At 43.0% G+C, this 22,799-nt stretch overlaps 1 protein-coding gene and 2 long non-coding RNA genes across 3 annotated transcripts in view; 1 reads left to right on the top strand and 2 right to left on the bottom strand.

Moving 5' to 3' along the window:
- Positions 1-1,967: 1,967 nt before the first annotated feature.
- LOC116150662 (uncharacterized) lies at positions 1,968-6,492 on the bottom strand. The gene is made up of 3 exons (XR_010379105.1): positions 4,835-6,492; positions 3,505-4,570; positions 1,968-2,848 (listed from the first exon to the last, which is right to left on the bottom strand). It is a non-coding gene; the product is annotated as an uncharacterized LOC116150662 (long non-coding RNA).
- Positions 6,493-10,610: 4,118 nt separating this feature from the next.
- The window catches only part of URGCP (upregulator of cell proliferation), an 88,520-nt gene continuing 76,331 nt past the window's right edge, over positions 10,611-22,799 (top strand). Inside the window, exon 1 of the mRNA XM_031445019.2 lies at positions 10,611-10,772. The gene's annotated coding sequence lies outside the window, so the exon portion shown is untranslated. The remainder of the gene's footprint in view (positions 10,773-22,799) is intronic.
- LOC135319974 (uncharacterized) lies at positions 11,709-17,302 on the bottom strand. Its single transcript, XR_010379103.1, has 3 exons — positions 17,090-17,302; positions 15,951-16,037; positions 11,709-11,841 (listed from the first exon to the last, which is right to left on the bottom strand). It is a non-coding gene; the product is annotated as an uncharacterized LOC135319974 (long non-coding RNA).

Genomic DNA, 22,799 nt, shown 5'->3' with positions numbered 1-22,799 from the left:
GGGACGAGGTGACACAGCCAAGACCAGCCCCTCTCGTCCTCCCCTCCCAGGTCCCCACCTCTGGTGGTCAGGCCAGGCGCCGTCGTTGGTGGGTGAGAGGCTTCTCTTGTTACACATCACTTCTGCTGCCCTCTCTGGTGTCTGAGGCTTCTTGCGTTGCTCTGTCCATCCCTGGAAAGGCTCCAGTCCACTCAGTAAGGCTGGCCACTGACTTACCTCCAAGGCTTCCATCAGTGTTGACTCCAGTCTTTGTGGAAAGCGTCTCTCTGCCCACCCGAGAGGGCTGCTGAGAGCATTTGGTGGGGGGGGTGTCTGTCATTCTATAGGGAATTCTGCCTCATTCATCCACGATGGGGGTGGATTTGCCCAAGATTTCAGACCTCCTGGTTCTGGCCTGGGTTTCCTGCCACCTGTTCAAATATCTCACAGACTCTACCCTTGACAGCAGGACAGGAAACCACCAAGGCCTGAGGAGGGGAAGCAAGTGAAGGGACTAAAGAAGAGGATTTCCCCAAACCCTAAGAGGTGCCCGAGACGGCAGTCCATGACCGTTTCCAGAAATGCTACTGGAGACAATGGCTCTACCTACAATGAGGCTGCCGGAGCCAATGGAAAGGTCACTTTGTCTTCTTTGGGCTGTTTTCTTTCCAACTCATGCTAATCATCGGCTCGTAGGTGTATTTTCGGCTGGTCATATTATAGACTGGAGTCCCTTATTAAATAAGGGGATTTGATAATTGACATATTGGAGGACAGGAGCCCATGGGGAGGGGTGGGTAACGCAACTGGCTCATTCTAGTGAACAGGCTGGGACCCTCTGTCCCATTCACTTTAACCCCTGAGCTCTGCTGAGGGGCTGAGCAGGGGTTGGGGCACAGTCAGGAGAGAAGTCCCAAAAGAGAGGAAGAGAAAGGGCATTGCAGAGGGATGCTGGAAAGCGGCTGTTTGCCTGCAGGGGAGACGTGACACGGTCCCAAAAGGTTAGCCAGTTTGCAAGGCGGTACAAACCCCATCAAGACTGAGGGACTGAGTACAGAGGGTGGCCAGCCTGTCTGATAAGGTCAGCCGCCTCCCAGCCCAGGGCTGAGACTCACGCTCAGCGTGAGAGGGCGTGCGGGGCAGAGAAGCACCCAGGGGCATCTTTAGAGGCTGGATCAGTACCAGTGCAATCTGACCCGTGTCCTTGGTTTGCCATCATCTTAAGAAACAGGTAAGAAAGGAAAATATACTTCTGAGACCTGGGATGCTGGAAGGACAACACAGAGCAGGTAACAGGCAGGGCCGGGAAACAGTGAAGCTGGGGTCACACTTGTTCATTAAACTCTGCACATGCAGCGGGAATCACTTCTGCTCTGCTCTGCACAAATTATTTAAACTCTCACATAAAGCTTTCGGAAGCCTTCATTTAAAAAAATTTTTAAAAATTGAATTGTAGTCAATTTACAACGTTGTGTCAATATCTGGTGCACAGCACAGTGCTTCAGTCATACATGAACATACATATATTCATTTTCATATTCTATTTCACCGTGAGCCACTACAAGATATTGAATATAGTTCCCTGTGCTCTACAGTATGAACTTGTTTATCTGTTTTATATATACCTGTCAGTATCTGCAAATCTCAAACTCCTAGTTTATCCCTTCCCACTCCCCTTCCCCCTGGTAACCATAAGTTTGTCTATGAGTCTGTTTTTGTTTTGTAAGTAAGTTCATTTATCTTTTTTTTTTTTTTAGATTCCACATATAAATGATCTTATTTGGTATTTTCCTTTCTCTTTTTGGCTTACTTCACTTAAAAAGACATTCTCCAGGGCCATCCATGTAGCTCCAAATGGCGTTATTTTATTCTTTTTCATGGCTGAGTAGTATTCCATTGTATAAATATACCACAGCTTCTTTATCCAGTCATCTGTTGATGGACATTTAGGCTGTTTCCATGTCTTGGCTATTGTAAATAGTGCTGCTATGAACATTGGGGTGCAGGTGTCTTTTTGAATTAAGGTTCCCTTTGTATATATGCCCAGGAGTGGGATTGTTGGATCATATGGTAAATCTATTTTCAGTTTTTTGAGGAATCTCCAGACTGTTTTCCATAATGGCTGCAGCAAACTGCATTCCCACTGACAGTGCAGGAGGGTGGAACCCTTCATTTTCAGTGGCTCCATCTGTCCACCACCTCTAAAGCCTCAGCCCACAGGACATGCAGGCACACAGACAAATGACACCACTTTCTTGGTTTTTTTTCCCAGCTTCATGATTTTTTTTTTTGGTATTTTAACATAATAAAAAAGTTTAAAAAACATAGCATGAAATATGTCATCTTAGCCATTTTTAAGTGTATAGGTCAGTGGCATTAAGTGCATTCACCATGTTGTGCAACCACCACCATGACCCATTTCTAAAACTTTTACATCACTCCAGAAAGAAATTCTGAACCATGAAATAATTCCCCATTTCTACCTCCCCTCAGCATCTATGAACCTCTACTCTACTCTCTGTCTCTATGAATTTGCCTTGCCTAGATATTTCATATCAATGGAATCATACAGTATTCATCTTTTTGTTTCTGCCTTATGTCACTCAGCATGTTTTCAAGCCTCACCCACATTACAGCACGTACCAGACCTTCATTCCCTTTTCTGGCTAAATAACGTGCACTTGTATGTAGACACCACACTTTGCTTACTCATTTACCTGTTGACGGGCCTCTGGGCACCTCTAGGGGATTGTAAATAGTGGTGCAATGAACACTGGTGTACAAGTTCTGTTTGAGTCCCTGTTTTTAATTCTCTGCTGTCCTTGTGTTGCCGGTGGATGTAACCAGTGTTCCAGGTCCTTGTACCGTCCTGGAAAGAATTCAGAGATAAGACGCAGTGGTTAAAAAAGTCAAGTGGGGATTTATTACGAGGTGGACAGCACCCTCTCAGGGGAGAGCGGGCAGGCTCAGGTGAGCAGCTGCCCTGGGTTTCTTTGGCAAGTTGGTTACATAGGGTGTAAAAATGAATGGGCAGAATATTCATTGGGGAGGAAGGGTTTGGGGTCATATTCCCTGATTTTCATCCCAGCTCCACCTTTCTGAAGGGAGGTGGGATTTTTGTCCTTATTTAGTCTGGATCAGAAGTGTCATGGTGTCGATGCATGATGGGTACTTCCGATCTGCAAGGCTAATTTTACTGAAATGAGGGCATGATGAGCAAAATGTTACATTCGGACACTGGAGAGTCCTGCCTTTTCTCACCTTTCTTTGTCTCCAGGCCACTCATCACCTCAAAAAGTGTGATCCCTTATCAGCCCAGAGGTTCCTGCTTTTATTTCTCTGCCCAGGGACCCCTGGTGCTCACATGATGTGTGGTTTCCTGCATTTGGCCTGTGCCCCTCCTTTCTGCCCAGTTCCTGCCGCGTGGTCTGTGTCCCCCTTTCTCTGCTCATGGCTAACCATCTGCCTGCTCTAACACTTGAAGGGCACCACCCCTCTTTGTCACCCAGTCTCTCCCTTCCCTACCTGTTCTCCCTTCGACTGTAGCGACCGCAGCCTCACAGTAAAGGATGAGTGTCCTCGAGCCTAAGATGCTGAGAAAGTGGAAGTGAAGTGGGAGAGAGGAGTATGGATTTGGGGAACCCAGGTGTTAGGCAGCCTGGCCTGTGGCCATTGGCCACAGAGGGTGGCAGTGGGCTAGCCACGCTGCTTTTTCAGGCTCCCCTGGGGAAGGGCAGACGTGGGGGAAAACTATGGGCACCGCTCCTCCCCTTTGCAGAGGCAGAGAGCCAGCCCCCCTGCCCTGCGCCAGCCCTCCAGTTCTGCCAAGTGCAGCCGCAGCAGGTCGATGACTCACTTCATGACCATTTTTCACACCAACTCCCCAAGTTTCAGTTCATCAGAGGCATTTTCCAGAAGCCCACATGCCTCGGGACAAGACGGCTTTCTTGCCCTCCCCTGCCGGGTACTGACTGGGAGGTGGTAACTTCTGGCAGCATCTTGCCTATGATCTCAATGTGTCTATTGAAGAAGCAGTTCACGAGCAAATGAAGAGAAAACATGACAGGTTTTCTTAAAAAAAACAAACCGAAACAAAACCGATGAGCTGATAAATTTGGGGGTCTTGATTGCAGGGCGCCTGGGATCCGGTGCCCTGAAACGCATTTACAATCCTCTCCCACAGGTCCTGCGGAGCACGGGGCGGGACAGTCCCTCTGCAAGTCACTTAATTCCTGGAACACAGGACAGTGAGCTCAGGGCAGCTGTGTGAACTGGGGGTGCTGCTCCGCATCCCACACCTCCGACCAGAAGTGCCTTCTCCTGGTAGGAGGGGCTCCCACACCTCAGGAAAACAGGTGACCCACAGTGTCCTTGAAAACTAGGGTCTGCTCGTGGCTGTGAAAACACACTGGAAGAAGGTATTATCATTTCCATCTTATAAGTTAGAAAATTGAGACATAAAGAGGGTAAGCTACTTACCCAAGGTCACAGAGCTGCAGGCGGGCAGAGCAAGGAGTCTCCTGTGTCTCCCAGGTGGAGAAGGCAGGGGCTGGGGGCGCTGGGTTCTAGCTCTGGCTTCCAGATTTAATGCCTGGAACACTCAGCCCGGAGGAAGTGCCCAGTTAAGGACAGGGCTCCTGTTTCTCAATCTTCCTACCTCCCCTATGGCCCTACTGACCACTGGTTGTACGGGAACCCTAGGGCTCTGCGTGGAAGATTAAGGGCATGTGAGTTAGTCTAGCGCGGCCACCTGGTGTACCGATGGGGGAAAGTAATTATGTCATAACTAGACTCCTTTAATGGAATACCAACTTCTGGACACAATCCCCAAAACTTAGCCTAGCCCAGGGCATACCAGGGCATCTGCTGGTACTTCCCCTCTCCCCAGGTTCCAGAGCTGGGTAAACTTCTTGGGGTTTCCAGACAAGTTCTAAAGGGAAGAAAGGATGCACAATGAATGGTCCATCAGGTGACACATAAATTCCTCAGAGGATCGCAAAGCCCAGGGTCCGAGGCACACACATGAAGTTCAAACCTGGGTGATGACCGTCCCCCTTCCCTGCACGAAGCCTGAAACTGAGCTCATCCACTAAGCCCCTCCTGACTCTGCCTTATAATCTCCCGGCGGGCTGATCATTCCAGTAACTCCTGCCCCTCCGGCCATCCTGAACTTAACCCACCTATGCACAAATACAATTGGCCATGGTGGGGATGTTTATACCCCAGAAGCCAGCAAGTGTTGCCAAATCAAAGCCATGCTTTACCCCAGAGGGTTGGTTTTTAAACACCTACCAGTACAGCACTGATCAGTTCTTAGCTCGTATCTAATGTATCTAAATAGGTTGCATTTGGTGAGTACTCGTTACCCGGCATTACTAGCTGTGACAGTAGAAATGAGCTTGGGGAACAACTAAGGTCACATGAGGGGACCAGAGGACAGAGAACATTTCCCTTCCTGCTTGCCCCTGGGCACCTCCCCTACCACCCTGTGGGGGACTGTTCACGCCTTCTGTGATGCTGTGTGGAAAGGCTGTTGAGGCAAGTCCTGGACAGACCACACGAGCAGTTGGGGGCAGGAAAAGCCGCATTACAGGCCAGTTCCTCAGCTCACTGGGTCTCTCCACACCTCTACGCCCTTGCACGAGCCGTTCCCTGTCCCCAGAATGCATGTACCTCGTTAGGGGTGCGATCAATGGCCACTGAGATTTAAAGACTCCTGGAGGCCCAGAAGTGGGTCTCAGTTGACAGACTCCACACAGCACCAAGGAGTTTCAAATGCTAACTGGCGTTTCAAGGGAGAACAGTGTGATCAAAAAGAAATTAGTCCACTCACATATTGCCTTCCTCTGCTTTCCTAGCAGAGGCTGGAAGATCCGGGGCTGAGCCCCAGCTCTGTCGCTGGGAAAATCTCTGTGACCTCTTTGGGCCTCAGTACAATTACCTGTTAAACTGTAACCGTAACGCCTGCCTGTCAACTGGCCAGAACTCATGTTTGGCTGGAAGTTTCGTGATGTGTTTACCGTACACAAGGTACCCAGGAAGGAATCAAGGGTGACAGTGCGTGGAGGATGCGGTCATTAGCATCACAAAAAGAATGAGGAAGGACAGAAAACAGCCAGCACTAGAAAAATACAGGGGACACTAACTAACAACACTGTCCTGGTCAGCCCCGGGACAGGACGCGACGGGAACTAGATGGCTGGGGACAGAAATGGATGGGGGGCTTGTCCGTGTAGAATCTTTCGCAATTTTTCAATTTTGTAATTTATGAATTGTATTACCTATTCGATAAGTAAATATTTCATTAATTATAAGGGACTATGCAGGTTCAAATTGTGTAATAATTGTTATAAATAACAATTATGATAAAGGTGAATCCTGAAAAGGGGAAAGAAGGTGGAAGCAGAGAGAATTACCAGAGGAAAACAGTTAAGCAAGCTACAGTACTCAGCTGTTTCACTGAATCCAAGATCTTGTTCAATGTTAGACACAATTTTTATTATACGTACAACTAAGAAAGAAAATATGCTGGTAATTAAACTAAGGCCAAATGCATTCTTTACACTGAAAACTTTTAATTTAAATTCACTTTAAAATTAGTTAAGCTCACTCGGGCATAAGTTTTTTGTTTGTTTTTTTAAATCAAGTATCACTCATGCATACCAAAAAAAAAAAAAAAAAAAGTGAAATAAACACATTGGGTCTTCTGTTCAGAGTCCATGCAACAGTGATGTGGCTATTCTTGAAGACTCCTTCACTACTGTTTCTGGAGTTTTCTCCCAAGCCACTGATGCTCATTTTGCAAAGACCCATGATCCACAATCTCTTTGCACAAACCCCAGCAAGCAAAGGTGACCCGGTCTCACTGACTCAAGGGTACACAGTGCTTTCTGCGGTCTCTGAAGCATTTGGTTAGCTTGGCATGAAAAAGAGAGAACTGTAGTGCTTTCGCCAACAACGTTTATTCCATTAACATAAAAGTTACTCCCCGCTCTTCTGTTTCTGTGCCTGTGCTCACAAAAGCTTTTAATTTCAGTGTTAAATCACAGTATCCTTTTTTTAATTTTATATTTAACAGCTTTCTTTCTTTCTTTCTTTCTCTTTCTTTCTTTCTTTCTTCCTTTCTTCCTTTCTTCCTTTCTTCCTTTCCTTTCCTTTCCTTTCCTTTCCTTTCCTTTCCTTTCCTTTCTTTCATCACAGTATCTTTTTGAAGGCATTTTTAAAGCAGTTGAACTCAACACACCGACAGTGCACTTAACCTCTGTAATACGCACCTGGCTCACGCAAACCTAGTGACACTAAGTCACAACTGCCGCCTGGCTGACAGCCATTTTAAGAAACATACCAATTTCAGAGATGCGAAAAAAAGTTCATCTTAAGAGTAGGTTAAATACCCTTTCATCTGTACTTTCCTGATTTTCCAAGTTCTCTGTAAAGAACAATTAACATTTATAATCAGAAAAAAAGTTGACTGAACTTGTTTTGGAAAGCTGAATCAATTATGCAATCACTCAGAATTATAGTTTCTAAGCACTACAGAGTAACAGGAGTAAAATGTCATGAAACAACATTAAGGAAAAGGGCAGAAAAGGCAGAATATAAAAAAATCTGATCTATCACGTGACTATGATCATCAGAAACACACATTCACATGGAAGAGACTGGAATGAAAGCTACCAAAATGTTAACCACAATTTCCTCGTGGGGATATAGATGACTTCTTTGAAAATTGCATTTTGCGGGTATTTTCCAAATTTTCTCTAAAGATATATATTACTTTAAAAAGCACAAAAAAATTGCTGTAAACGTAAATGTAACGCTGTCACATAAACCCCTGTCCCTGCTGAAGGCATTTAGAAGTGTTACAGACACACATTCGTAGTTTTAAAATGTGAATTCTTGTTTAATTGAAGGAAATACTTGATCAATAAAGTGAAAGTTCATGCATACGTACTCAACTCTCTAGAAGCAGCTTTTTAAAAAGGCATGGAGTTGGCTGGCAAGGGCTGTGGGTTGGGAGCTAAGGGCACGGTGAGCCCAAGGCCCCCTCTGGACCAGGCCTCAAGCTGCCAGCATCCACTCCCCTCCCTCTGTCCTGAGGAGCTTCTGGCCAGTTCCAGGCCCTCAGGACAGGCAGACTCACCCTCAGCTCCAGGCCTAAGGGCAGCCACACTCCTTACTATTCACTGGTTCATGAATGTGACTTGATTCTTAACAAGGGGCAAAGGGGAAAAAAAATGACTCGCTGGGCTGAGAACTTCTGGAAGCCAGTGCCCCCCAGCCTCCCAGGCCGTGTCCAGTGGGCAGCGGGACCCACAGCTGCTGGGTACAGGCTCTCACAAAAAAAGGGCAGTCACTCCCCACGTCCTGCGGACCTCCAATTCTGTGAGCAAGGGCGTCCTAAATCATCCCACTGGTGCCTTCCGTGGGCTTGACACTTTTCAAGTTGTGTTGTTTCTTCCAGGTCTTGATATAGAATGTGCAGAGTCCTCGTGCAAAATAAAAATGCAGGGTTTCCTGTTCAATTAATCAAGAATTTCAAGACGGTCACCACAGAGCATTAAACCAAGGGCAGGGCCCTTCACAGCCGGGGGCCCAGTGAGACTGGATGAGTCACATACTGGTGAAGCCAGCTCTGGTTTCTCCCTTACTGGTTACTATCAAGGAAGGCTCTCCCTTGGCCTTATGACTTTAGTCACCTCCTGTCAATGGTTGCCATGCCATCCTCAAGGTCCCAACTTGTTTCTCCTACTTGTCCCTTCTGTAAATCTTATCAGCCTACATGTTCCAAAGTGCAGGTTCAAACCTGCACTGCTTATCTCCCCGACCCGGCTCCCTGGCCTCAAAACGTCTGATTCCCCGTCACAGGCAGTGACACTACCCACCACCCAGTTACCCATCTCGTGCACCTCCCTCTCTCACTCTCACCACATGTTCTTCCTCAAGTCCTGTCGCTTCTACCCCTGCCATAGCACCCCAGCACGGTGCTCGCCTTGGTATCAAAGGCACGAACCTTTGATGAGTTTCACAACACTCTCTACTCTCCCTTTGTCCCAGTCTCTGGCCCACTCCAGGCCACATCAGAGCCAGAAGGCTCTTTTTACGGCACAGATCTAAGCACGTCATTCACCTGCCCCCAAGTCCTAGGATGACAGATGACCCCTTTTAGAGAATACTTTGCCAGAAACATTTTTTTTTTTTTTGAGAGCTATTCATCTTAAGAGATCTTGTAATTCCACCTCTGGCAATCAAACCTCACTGAACAATGATGCTCATCACAGCATTACTTACTTTATATAAAATTTAGAATATCAGTAGCAGTTAACTCATATTGGGTGCTCGGTGTCTGCCAAGCACGTACTAAACATGTTCTCATCCAAGTCCTAAAAGAAGTCTATAAACACGTAGGACACGCAGGCTGGGAATGACTGCCTTGCCTACGGTCACTTTAAGTTACTGGCTGACAGCGATTTTAAGAAACATTTCAATTTCAGAGATGTGAAAAAATGTTCATCTTAAGAGTAGGTGAAATACGGTTTCATCTATACTTTCCTGACTTTCTAAGTTCTCTGTAAAGAACAATTAACATTTATAATCAGAAAAAAGTTGACTACACTTTTTTTCGGGACCACCCAGGGTCCCTGTGACCCACGCGTTTATTCCTCACAGGTAATGATTAAATAACTGACTGCTCATGTACTTAATGGAATGCTACCGTTCAAAATTAGTTACGAATACTATTTCACAATACGAAAAGTGCTCACGTTTAATGCTACGTGAAAAAGCGGGATGCGAAATACAGTATAACTTCTTTTTAAGTACAGGGGAGACTGGGAGCAGGTGCGCGGGAACGTCAACAAGTGGTAATACGGTAGACCTGAAAACACTTTTTCTGTCTTCTGCCTTTGTGCGTTTTCCAAATTCTAGTTAATACGATAAACGCCTACAGGACTGCCAATTACCCGCAGAATGAAAAAGCGGTGCCCGCACTGGGCCCTAAGGCGCGCCCCGGCCCCGCCACGTCCGGTCCCCGCCCCCGCGGGGCTCCTACCCAGCCCCAGGCACCCGCACCACGTCTCCCCGCGCTCCCGACACCCCGCAGGGGCTCGCCCTCCTCCCGCTGCGGCCCGGAGCCCGATCCAGCGCCAGGCGCCCAGCGAAGGCGCCGCAGCCGCCGCCCCGCCCCCACAGCCCCTTGTGACGCAGCCCCGCCCCGCGCGCCGTTTGTCTCACGTGACGCCGCCGCACCCCGCCCCGTTTGTCCCACGAGACGCCGCCCCGCCCCCCACAGTCCCACGTGACGCCGCCCCGCCCCGCGCGCCGTGCGCTTTTAAGGCCGCCAGGGCGGCTCTTCCGCCTCCCTCCGTGGGAGCTGTCGCCGTGCTCCGTGTCGTTTCAGCCGCCGATCACTGGGCGGCGCGCGAACCGACGCTTCGGACTCGCACGGAGCCCGAAGGCCGAGGACGCCTCGCCTGGATCCGCGTCAGCGCCATCCCACCCCCGCTGCGGGTGCGGGGGCGCCCGGCCCCGGGCTGCCGGCTGGGGGCGGCCCCTGCGCGTGCGCGCCGCGGGGCACTGTGGGGCGGCGTCCCCGCGTGCGGGTGCGGGTGCGCGTGCGCCGCCTGTCGCCTCCGCCCGCTCTCTGCCCCCGGTGATCGAGGGCCGGGGGCGGCCGCCGGCGAGAGGGAGGCGTCGCCGCGGCCCTGCCCTCTGACCCCCGTCCTGTGGGCCCTCCCGGGCTGTCGCGTGTTCCTGGAGGTAGTGGTTCTCAGCCCTGCTTTGAACGTGTGTCTGTAAGTATTCATGCTCTCACGTGTGACGTCGAATACGTTGCTGCTCTTTGCACAGAAGCACACGTTTGCAAAAAGTACACGGGGCTGGAGAGGGGCATGTCCAGTGATGCTTGACGGGATTTTGATGCACTGCCAGAGTTGAGAACCACGGCCTTAAACTGTGCCTCCAGGCTGACTTCTCTGCCTCCTCTCTCCTTTCCCCAAGACCTGGCAGCTGTCTAGGTCAGAGTTTTTGCGTTAGGTACAATTAAATGCATCACGAAGTAAATGGGTTGCAACCAACATTAAAAAAAAAAAAAGAATAGAAAATCTCAGTGCATTTCACATAATAAAAGTAAGAATTGTGAAAGTCCTGATTGTGTGTGTGTGTGTGTGTGTAGATGGTATTTACCCTCCAAACTTAGGTGCTTTTTTGAGAGTGAAAGGAGGTGCAGTATAATTACTGCAGGACCAAAGTTGTAATCTGAGGCCTTCGCTGGTCAATCAAGACATACGGTCCTCTCTATGTAAGTACTCAGTCAGAATATAAAATGTTACAGACATTGCCATGGCCCCCAGCCATGTCTTTGCCCGGAAGTCTTCAAGGACGCCCCATGACCTCCAAGGATTACACCCAGTGCCGTGGAAGGCTCCTCAAAATTCAGTGTCGCCCAGTCTGGCTTACTATTAAGGGTTTCTGTCACTGCTCCCAATACACTCCTTCACTCCTGGTTGCTCTCTAGAAACCACCTTTTTCTTTTCACCTAATGCACAGCCATCACTCACCTTGTAAAGCAAGTTCAAGCATCACCCCCCCCCCCCCGACCCCAATCCAGAATGGCCCTGGTTGAGCACCACCTCTCCTTGGTGTCACTTTGCAACACAAATTCCAGTTAATTCTTGAGTCATCCATCCTCATGTTGTTTACATGGTTCTCCCCCAACAGAATACATGATCTTAATTTTTTATAAGTGTTTGTATTTATGTAAGAATATAAACCTCAGTGACGATGATGGTTGTCTCTGGATGATGAGTGTGCTAATAATGTTAGTTTCCAAAATTTCCGGAGAATTTGCATCGCTTGTATAATCTAGGAAAAAAGAAAAGAAACAATTGTGTTGAATAGCAATGAAAAATTCCACTTCTATTTCCTGTTGGTAGTCTAGAGCATAGTCTTCTAAATTTTTTATGTACGTTTTTATACATAGTTTTTGTGTTGAAGTAATTTTACATGTACAGAAGTGTTGCAAATACAATAAAAGATATAAAAATTGATAAATTGGACTTCATGAAAATGTAAAGCTTTTGTGCTTTGAACACCACCATCAAAGAAGCAAAAAGGAAACACACAGAATGGGAGAAAATATTTGCAAAGTATATATATAAGGATTCAGTATCCAGAATATGTAAAGAACTTTAACAACTTAATGAAAAAGATAAACTAAAAAGTAAAGAATTGGAGTGGAAATTTCTCCAAAGAAGATACAGAAATGGCCAATGATTGCACATAAAATAAGCTCAACATCCTTAGTTATTAGGGAAATGCAAATCACGGCTGCAATTAGGTACTACTTCATGCCTTCTTGGCTGTAATGAAAGGGACAGACAACACAGGTATTGCCGAGGATGTGGAGAAGCTGGAACCGTGGCACTTCACTGGTGGGAATATAAAATGGTGCGGCTACTTTGGAAAATAGTTTGACAGTTCCTTAAGAAGTTAAATGTAGAATTATATGACCTAGCAGTTCCGATCTTAGGTATATACCCGAGAGAAATTAAAACATGTCCACGCAGAAACCTGTACACAAATGTTTATAGCAGCATTTTTTTATATTAGCCAAAAGGTCAAAACAACCCAAATGTTGAATGAGTAAGCCAAATGTGGTACAGCCACACAATGAAATGACTTGATAATACAAAAAAATGAAGTACGGATATAAGCTACGACATGGATGTATTAGATTTCTGGGGTTGTCATGACAGTACCGCAAGCTGGGATGCTTAATAATTATCTCGCGGTTTTGGAGGCTAGAAGTCTGAAATCAAGGTATTGGCAGGATTGGTTTCTTCTGAGGACTGTGGAGGAGTATCTTTTCTAGGCCTGTCATCTAGCTTCTGGTAGCCTCAGGCATTCTGTGGCTTGTGGACGCTGTTCTTCCTGTGTCTTGACATCGCCTTCCCTCTATGTGTGTCTATCTCTGTGTCCAAATTTGCCCTTTTTATTAGGACTCAGTGACTGGATCAGGGCCCACCGTGCCGAATGACCTCATCTTTACTTGACATCTGTGAAGACTCAAATTTCAAATGAAGGCACGTTCACAGGTGCTGGGGTTAGGACTTCAACATCTTTTGAGGGTACACAATTTAACACATAAAAATGGATGAAAACATTATGCTAAATAAAAGAAGCCTGTCTCAAAAGGCCATGTTGTATGATTCCATTTATATGAAGTGTCTAGAATACGTAACTCTGTAGAGATAAAGTATATTAGTTGTTGCCTAGAGCTGAGAGAGGGCAGAGCTAGGAAGTGATTGCTAGTGAGTAAATTATATGTCTGTAAAGCTGTTTGAAATATAATCACAATACACAGAGTTTTTGTATACCCTTCAGCATCTAACATTAGCATATTATGTAACTAATATAATGATCTGAGAAAATTAACATCTAAATAATACTTTTTATTAGTTTACAGATTTCACTTAAATTTCACTAATTATCCACATCACGTCCTTTTTCTGGTCCAGGATTCAACTTAGGATCTCATGTTGCATCTGTTTATCCTGTCACTGTAGCCTCCTGCAATCTTAGATGACTTTTAGTCTTTCTTTGGCTTTGATGACCTTGACAGTTGAAGAGTATGTGAAAGTTATTTTGTAAACTGCTCCTCAATTTGGGTTTTCTGGTTGATGAGGTTAAGGTTATGCATTTTTGGCAAGACTATTACAGAAATGATGTTTTGCACTTTTTGGTGCATCATATTAGAGACACGTGACATTGATAAATCATTACTGGTTAAGTCTGATTATTTTGTTAAGTCATTTGTCAGATTACTCCACTGTATAGCTAAACATGTTTCTTTTTAAATTAAGTGGATTGTGAGGAGAAACTTTGAGATTAAGTAAATATATTATTTTTTAAAATCAGACTTTCACCCAGTGATTTTTTAAAGAGGTTTTCATTTTTTATTAATTTTTTAACATTTTTTATTGATTTATAATCATTTTACAATCTTGTGTCAAATCATCCAGTAATTTCAGATTCCATTCTTGCTTACAGCAGTTATTACTGTGGTATTTACCAAGTGGTAATTTTCTATTTCTAGTTTTCTTTCTACGTTTGTTAAATGGAATTCTGCTGTAAGGAAGAGCTGTCCTTTCTCCTCCATTTACTTACAGATAGTCTTTGACTTACAGTGGTTCAACTTACACTTCTTTGAAGTTGATTTGAAAGCAACAGAAGTTCAGTAGAAACCATACTTTGAATTCTGAGTTTTGATCTTTCCCTGGGCTAGCGTTGTGTTATGATGCTCTCTTGTGATGCTGGGGAGCAGCGGTGAACCAGTAAGCCCCACAATCAGGAAGGTAAACAACCAGTACACTTACAACCATTCTGTACCCATGGGGCCATTTTGTTTTTACTTTCAGTACAGTATTCAGCAAAATACATGAGATTTTCAGTACTTTAGTACGAAATAGTCTTTGTGTTAGATGCTTAAACCCGATTGCAAGCTAGTGTTGAGTGTTCTGAGCATGTTTAGGACAGGCTTGGCTAATCTGCGATGTTTAGTAGGCGTATTAAGTGCATTTTCAACCTATGGTGGGTTTATCAGGACATAGCCCCATCTTACACTGAGGAAGATCTGTATTTATTCAGGTATCTTGTTTATATCAGTATGGACCCATGGATGTTTATTCTGTCGGTTTTAATCCATTAGTGTCATCATTTAATATGCTTCTCAAGTCATCCCAAATTTGGCCGTTGAGAGCTTGTTGTCGGGAGAGTCTAAGGTGGCCTCTGACGGTACCTATCTCCTAGTATTCAGGCTCTTTTGTGATCTCTCCTTGAGTGTGGGCTGGATTTAGTGATGTTTCCAATGAATAGAGAAGTTGATGGGATGACACATCTGAGCTTAGGGTCCATCTTGAGCAGACACTCTTGCTCTCACACTCTCTTGTTTCTTTGCTCCCTAGGTCCTTCACTTCCTCACTGTGATGGAAACTAGCTGCCGTATTGTAAGCTGCCCTGTGGAGAGTCCCTTGTGCCAAGGAAGTCAGGTCTCTTAGCGATAGCTAGTGAAGAACAGGTCCTCAGTCTAACACTCCACAAGAAACTGAATCCTGCCAACACCATATGAATGAGCTTGGACTTCGATCCTTCCCCATTCAAGCATTAGGATGATCCTGGCTGACAGCTTGACTGCAACCTACTGAAAAAACTTGAGCCAAGGGAATCTGTGTTAGTTTGCCAGGACTGCCATAAATACCATATAATGAGTGATTTAAATAACAGAAATTTATTTTCTCACAGCTTGGGAGGTTAGAAGTCCAAGACCAAGGTGCTGGCTGCCTTGGCTTCCATGAGGGCTCTCCTCCTGCTGTGTAAATGGCCTTCTTCTCACTAGGTACTCGCAGGGTCTTTCCAGGGTGCGTGTACATGGTGAGTGGGGTAGGGGGTGAGCACTAGTTCTCTCAGTCCTGTTGGATCAGAGCCCCACCCTTATGACCTCATTCAACCTTAATTTCTTCCATAGAGACCCCATCTCCAAATTTAGCCACACTCAGAGTTAGGGCTCCAACATATAAATTTTGAGGGGAAATAAACATTCAGTCCACAACGGTAATGAAAGGGCTACATGCTTCCTCTGCCTTGCCCTAAGATCAGGAATAAGGCAAGTTTGTTTTCACTACTATCCATGTTATACTGGATGCCCTAGCCATTTTTTTTTTAAAGGCAAGGACAAGAAATAAAAGGCAGACTGGAAAAAAGTAAGTATTCACAAAAGTATTCGCATGCTTGTCTACACACAAAAATCTGAATGAGATTACAAAAAGCTTCTAGAACTATTAGCGGTTTAGCAATTACAGATGCTAACCCCACATAGGACACCCCCCAAATATATCATGCCAAAGTACATCATAGTCAAAATTTTGAAAACTAAAGACAAAAAATCTTGAAAGCAGAAAGAAAAAATATTTTACCTAGAAGTGGAAAGCAATTCGAATGGCAGAAGGCTTCTTATCAGAAACCAAGGGGGCTAGAAGGAAGGGGCGTCACATTTCCAAGTGCTGTAAACAAAGAACTGTAACTCAGAATTCTATATCCAGTGAAAACATTCTTCAGAAATAAAGTGGATATCAAGACACTTTCAGATTAAGGAAAACTAAAAGGATTTGTCACCAGGAGTTCTACCATATTAAAAAAAAAAAAAGGCTAAAGGAGTTTCTTGAATTGGAAAAGAAATGATAAAAGAAGGAATCTTGAAATATCAGGAAAGGCAGTAGAACAATCAAGTAAAAATATTAGTTAATACAATGGATTTTTTCTCTTTAAGTTTTCTAAATTAGATGACAAGCAAAAATTGCAACATTGATGTGCATTTCAAAGCATGTAGGGGAAATATTTAGGACAATTTTATTATAAATGACACAGGGTACAAGAATTTAAAGGATTGTAAGGTTTTAACACTTCACTCAAATGGATAAAATACACCAAAAGTTACGTATGCATAATATAATGCCTAGAGCAACAAGTAAACATTTATACAAAGAGGTACATTGAAAAGCATTATTGATAAAGCACAATGTAATTCTAAAATAAAAGGTACAAGTCACTTAAAGGGAGGCCGAAAAAGAAAACAGGAAGGAAACAAAACAAAATGAAACAAAATCTCCACTGAAGTCCTAGCATATCAGTAGTTACATTAAATATAAATGTCTGAAAACACCAACTAAAAGAGAAGGGCAGAGTAGATAAACAAACAAACAAACAAGACCTGCTATAAGCTCCCCACAAGAAACTCAGTTCAAAATTAACGGTATGGGTAGGCTGAAATTGAAAAGATGGAAAAAGAGAATGCAACGCAAACTTTAATTTTTAAAAAAGCAGTAGGCTGTATTAATGGCAGATAAAGTAGACTCTATAGCAAAGAAAATTACCAGGGTCAGAGAGCATTTCATAACGATAAAAGAGTCAGGCTCTCAAGAGGATACGGCAATCCTAAATCTGTATGTACCAAAAAACAGAGCTGCAAAATACTTGAAGCAAAAATGGACAAAACTGGTTTTGGGGTTTTTGAGAAACCTCCATATTGTTTTCCATGGTGACTGCACCAACTTACATTTCCACCAACGGTGTACAGGGTTCCCTCTTCTCCACATCCTGGCCAACATTTGGCATTTCTGCTGTTTTTGATGATGGCCATTCTGACGGGTGTGAGGTGGTGTCTCGTTGTGGTTTTGATTTGCATTTCCTTGATGTTGGTGATGTTGAGCAACTTTCCATGTTCCTGTTGGCCACCTGCATTTCCTCTTTTGGAAAAATGTCTGTTCAGTTCTTCTGCACATATTTTAAATGGGTTGTTGTTTGTTTGCTTTTAAATTGAAGTACAGTTGATTTAAAATGTTGTTTTAGCTTATGGTGTACAGCATACATGGACTTGGAGGGCACTGTGCTGAGTGAAACAAGTCAGACAGAGAAAGACAAATACTTTAAGATATCACTTACATGTGGAATCTTAAAAAATACAGCAAACTAGTGAATATAACAGAAAAGAAACAGACTCACAGATGTAGAGAAGGAACTAGTGGTTACCAGTGGGGAGAGGGACGAGGGAGGGGCAAGATGAGGGTGGGGGATTAAGAGGTGCCAACTCTCAGGTATAAAATAAGCAAAAAGGATGTATTGTGCAACATGGGAATCTAGCCAATATTTTATAATAACTATAAATGGAAATTACCTTTAAAAAATTGTGAGTCACTGTATTATATACCTGTAACATGTAACATTGTATGTCAACTACACTTCAATTTAAAAAATATGATATTGTAAAGTAAATACATAAATAAACTTTATTTATGAAAAAAGTTGACAGAACTGAGAGGAGAAATAGACAAATGCATGGTTATAGTTGGAGATTTCAAAGCCTCCCTTTCAACAATTGACTGATGTACACAGAAAATCAGCAAGGATATATGACTCAGCAGTACCATAAATCAGCAGGATCCAACACACACACACACACACACACCCCAGTTCACTCAACAACAGCGCAATAGACATTACTTTCAAGTTCCCACGGGTAGTTTACCAAGATCAACCACTTACCATGACAGGACTATAAAATAAATTCAACATTTTAAAGATAATTGAATTCATACTGTGTGTGCTTTCACCACAATGGAACCAAACTAGAAATCATAAGAGAAAGACAACAGGAAAAACCTCCAAACAATTGGAAACTAAAGAATAAGTTGCTAAGTAATCTTTGGGTGAGAGAGGAAGTCACAAAGGAAATAAAAACAACACATTGAACTAAATGAAAATGAAAGTAAAGCATACCAAGATGTGTGGCATATAACTAAAGTAGTGCTGAGAGAAAAGTTTATAGCACCAAATTCTTACATTAGAAAAGAGGAAAAATCTCAAGAAAATAATGTAAAATCTCACCTTAAGATCCTATAAAAAGAAGAGCAGGGTAAAACCCAGAGATGCAGAAATAAATAATATACAGAGAAATCAATGAAATTGAAAACAGAAAAACAATAGAGAAAGTAAACAAAAGATGATTATTGGAAAAGATCAATAATATTGACAAACTTCTAAGATCAATAAAGCAAAAAAGATAACACAAAGTAGCAATATCAGAAATGAAATGGGACATCACTGCAGAGCTTGTAGACATCAAAAGTAGAATGAGGAAGTATAAACAATTTTACATGCATAAATTTGACAACTTAAGTGAATGGACTAGTTCCTCAAAACTCACCCAATATGAAATACATAATTTACATAGTTCAACAGACATTACAGAAATTGAATTTTTAATTAAAAAACTCCCAAGAAAGAATCCGATGTTTTCAGTGGAAAATCCTACATATAAAGAATAAGCATTTCTACACACTGTCTTCCAGAAAACAGAAAATGAGAAATTCCCCAACTCGTTTTGTTAGGCCAGTATTATCCTGAAGCCAAAACCACACAAAGACCATTCATAAAAAAGAAAAACTACAGGTTAATATCTCTCAGGAATACAGATGCAGAAATTCTCAATGAAAAGTTAATAAGTAGGATTTAGCAATACATAAAAAGAGCTGTGGGATTCTGGGAAGACGGCCGAGTATGAAGTGCCAGGAAACTTGTCTTCTTGCCCCGACGATTGTACTGGCAGAATCTGCTTGATACAACTACGTTGGAACTCTGGAGTTTATTCAGACTTGCAACTTCAAGGGGAAGGCTTGAATGGGAAATTCCATGTGATTCTGGTCAATTTCTGCAATGGCCACCCATCCCCCACCCTCAACTCCGTGACAGTCAGTTGTGCCTTTGAACCAGAAGCAGCTTACATGAAGCTTGCTGACTCAGAATGGACCATAAGGACCCTGTCCTCCAAATATCAGGAATCTGATTTCTGATTTGCTGCTTCTGATAATGTAAGTAAAGACACAGATGTGACAGCCAGTGCTGCACCATACCCCACATTGTTGCAAGCCTCTTGCAACAGCTGAAACAACTTCCAGGAGATTTAAAGAGCTGAAACTATTTTCCCCATCTTTATTTATCTCTTTCTCTCTTTTTGGGGGGGAGCAAGACATTTAATGAGCAGGACATTCAAAAGCAATTACACATACAGGGGAATTTAGAAAGTTACCATGCATGCCTAAGGAGAAACACAGGCTCATACAAGACCTCAGCCTGAGAAGATCTTAAGTTTATACCTCAGGCTGATCCCTGGCAGACAGCCTAAATTAAACAAAATATTAAAAATAATAAAAAGGAAAGGAAAGCCTGGGGAAATGGGACAATCTGTTTTCCAGACTTACTACACTATTAGATTCAAATACCAAGTGTTTCAACACTTCCTCTCCCCAAGTTACAAGACATACAAAGAAACAGGAAAAAACATTTTGCCATTCAAAGCAAAACAAAACCAAAAACAAAACACTGGTCAGAAAGGCCAGATGGCAGACATAACAGACAGAATTGAAATGCTAAAAAAACTAAAGGAAGACATGGAGACAGTCAGGACAATGTATGAACAAAATGGAGATATCAAGAAAGAGAAAATATAAGAATACATCAAAAAGAAATTCTGGAGTGGAAAAGTACAATACCTTGAATGAAAAACTCACTAGATGCATTCAAAAGCAGATTTGAGCAGAAGAAAGAATTAGTGAACTAGAAGCTAAAACAATTGAAATTATCAAGTCTGAGGAATAGAAAGACTAAGGATTGAAGAAAAGCAAACGAATCCTAAGAAACCTGTGGAAAATCTTCAAGAGGATCAACATACATTGCGGGAGTCCCAGGAGAGACTAACAGGCAGGGACAAAGAGATTATTTGAAGAAAAAAATGCCTGAAAACTTTCCAAATCTGAGGAAAGACAAGAATAAAAACATTCAAGAACCTTAATGAACTCTTAATAAGATGAATTCAGAGAAAGCCACAAGAAGACACAAAAGCTGTCAAAAGAAAATCTTGAAAGCAACAAGAGAGAAGCGATTCATCACATAAAAAGGATCCTCAATAAGATTATCAAGTAGACTTTTCTCCTGAAACTTTGGATGCCAAAAGTCAGTGGGCTGGTATATTCAAAATACTGAAAGAAAAACAACAAAGTGTCAATCAAGAATCCTATATCTGCCAAAAACTGTCCTTTGGAAGGGAGGAAGGAATTAAACCCAAAGCTATGTGAAGGAATAAATAATAAAAAATAACAGAGATGAGTGAAATATAGATTAGAAAAATGATAGATAAGATGAATGAAAATAAAAATGTATGTATTTTTTAAAGAACAACAAAATTGACAAATCTTTACCTGGATAGATGAAGAAAAAGAGAAGATTAAAAAGGATTCTGGGAAGATGGTGCAATCAGAAGCACCAGGAGTCTGTCTGCCCAACTAGGCAGCAGCTGCACCAGCAGAATCATCTGATGTATCTGTTTTGGAGCTCTGAAGTCTGTTGAAGCCAGGTAACTTGTAGCAGTAAATTGGTAAGTTTCTGTCAATGTCAGCTCCTAGCACAGCAGCAGCTACTAGTCTCCAACCTACCATCACATGGTACGCGGTTTGACTGTGCTCCTGGAGCAGCTTGACCATCTTGTGAGAAGCAAGGAGGGCAAAAAGAACCCTGTCCTCCAAATATCCGGCATCCGTGCTCTGATTGCTGCTTCTGATCACAGAGGTGACACAAAGAGGGGTCAGCCATTGCTGCTGCACCTCCCCACATTGTTGCAAGCCCCTCACCCTCTTAACTGAAGTGACTTACACGGGAATTAAAGGGCCAGCACTTCTCCACAAACAATAAGTGCTGGAGAGGGTGTGGAGAAAAGGGAGCCCTCCTACACTGCTGGTGGGAATGTAATTTGATGCAGCCGCTATGGGAAGACAGTATGGAGACTCCTTAAAACACTAAAAATAGAGCTACCATATCATCTAGCAGTCCCACACCTGGGCATATATCTGGAGAAAACTCTAATTCAAAAAGACACAAGCACCCCAATGTTCACAGCAGCACAATTTACAGTAGCCAAGACATGGAAGCAACCTAAAAGCCCATCAACAGATGATTGGACAAAGGAGATGTGATGTGACACTCGCACGCACGCACGCACACACAATGTAATACTATTCAGCCATAAAGAAGAATGAAGTAATGCCATTTGCAGCAACATGGATGGACCTAGAAGTTACCATACTAAGTGAAGTAAGTCAGAAAAAACCAAATATTATATGATATCATTTATATATGGAATCTAAAAAAAGTTACAAGTGAACTTATGTACAAAACAGAAAGAGACTCATAGACATAGAAGACAACCTTATGGTTGCCAAAGGGGAAAGGGAGGGGAGGGATAAATTAGAAGTTTGGAATTAGCAGGTACAAACTACTGTGTATAAAATAGATAAAAAAAACAGATCCTAATGTATAGCAGAGGAAACCACTTTCAATGTCTGTAATAACCTATAATAAAAAAATATACTTTTAATATCTGAATCACAGTACCACTGTGCTGTACACCAGAAACGAACACAACATTGTTAATCAACTATACTGCCATTTAAAAAAAGGCCAACACTCTCACCTCCCACCTTAAATTTTCACTTTTTCCACTTTTGGCAGCCACATGTTAAAGACTAGAATGTTCAGAAACAACTTCGTATGTGGGGAAAATTAGAAAGTTACTGTGCATTCTTAGGAAAATGCTCAGAAAGGATCAGAGAAGACCTTAAGTTTACTCCTTAGGCTACTCCTAAGCAAAGAGACAGCTTAAAACAATAAAAAACAAATTTTAAAAAAATGCCCAAGACCAAACCCTGGGAAATGGTGGAAGAATCTGATTTCCAGAATTACCACCAAATCAGTCCCTGAAAATACTTCATGACAGGTATATTGGACAAAGACTTTAAAACAATGGTCCTGAAGATGCTGGAAAAAAGTAAAGGAAGACGTGGAAACAGTTAAGAAAATGATGAGTGAACAAAATGGAAATAGCAATAAAGAGATACAAAACCTAAAAAGAAGCCAAAACAAAATTCTGGCGCTGAAGAGTACAGTAACTGAAATAAAAGATCCACTAGCAGGATTCAAAGGCAAACTTGGCAGGCAGAAGAATGATTAAGCGAACTTGAAACTAGGACAATAGAAATGATCTAGTCTAAGGAACAGAGATAGAAAAGATTGAAGAAAAGCATCAGAGCCTAAGAGATACTGGATGCCATCAGAAAGGCAAAGGCACACATTGTGAGTCCCAGAAGAAGAGAGAGTCAGAGAAAATGTTTGAAGAAATAATAGCTGAAAGCTTCCCCAGTTTAAAGGAAGACATTCAT

Source organism: Camelus dromedarius, chromosome 35 (genome assembly GCF_036321535.1).
Source record: "Camelus dromedarius isolate mCamDro1 chromosome 35, mCamDro1.pat, whole genome shotgun sequence".
Classification (NCBI taxonomy): domain Eukaryota; kingdom Metazoa; phylum Chordata; class Mammalia; order Artiodactyla; family Camelidae; genus Camelus; species Camelus dromedarius.
The sequence above is the reverse complement of the archived record's forward strand: the minus strand, read 5'-3'. Positions and strand labels throughout refer to the sequence as shown.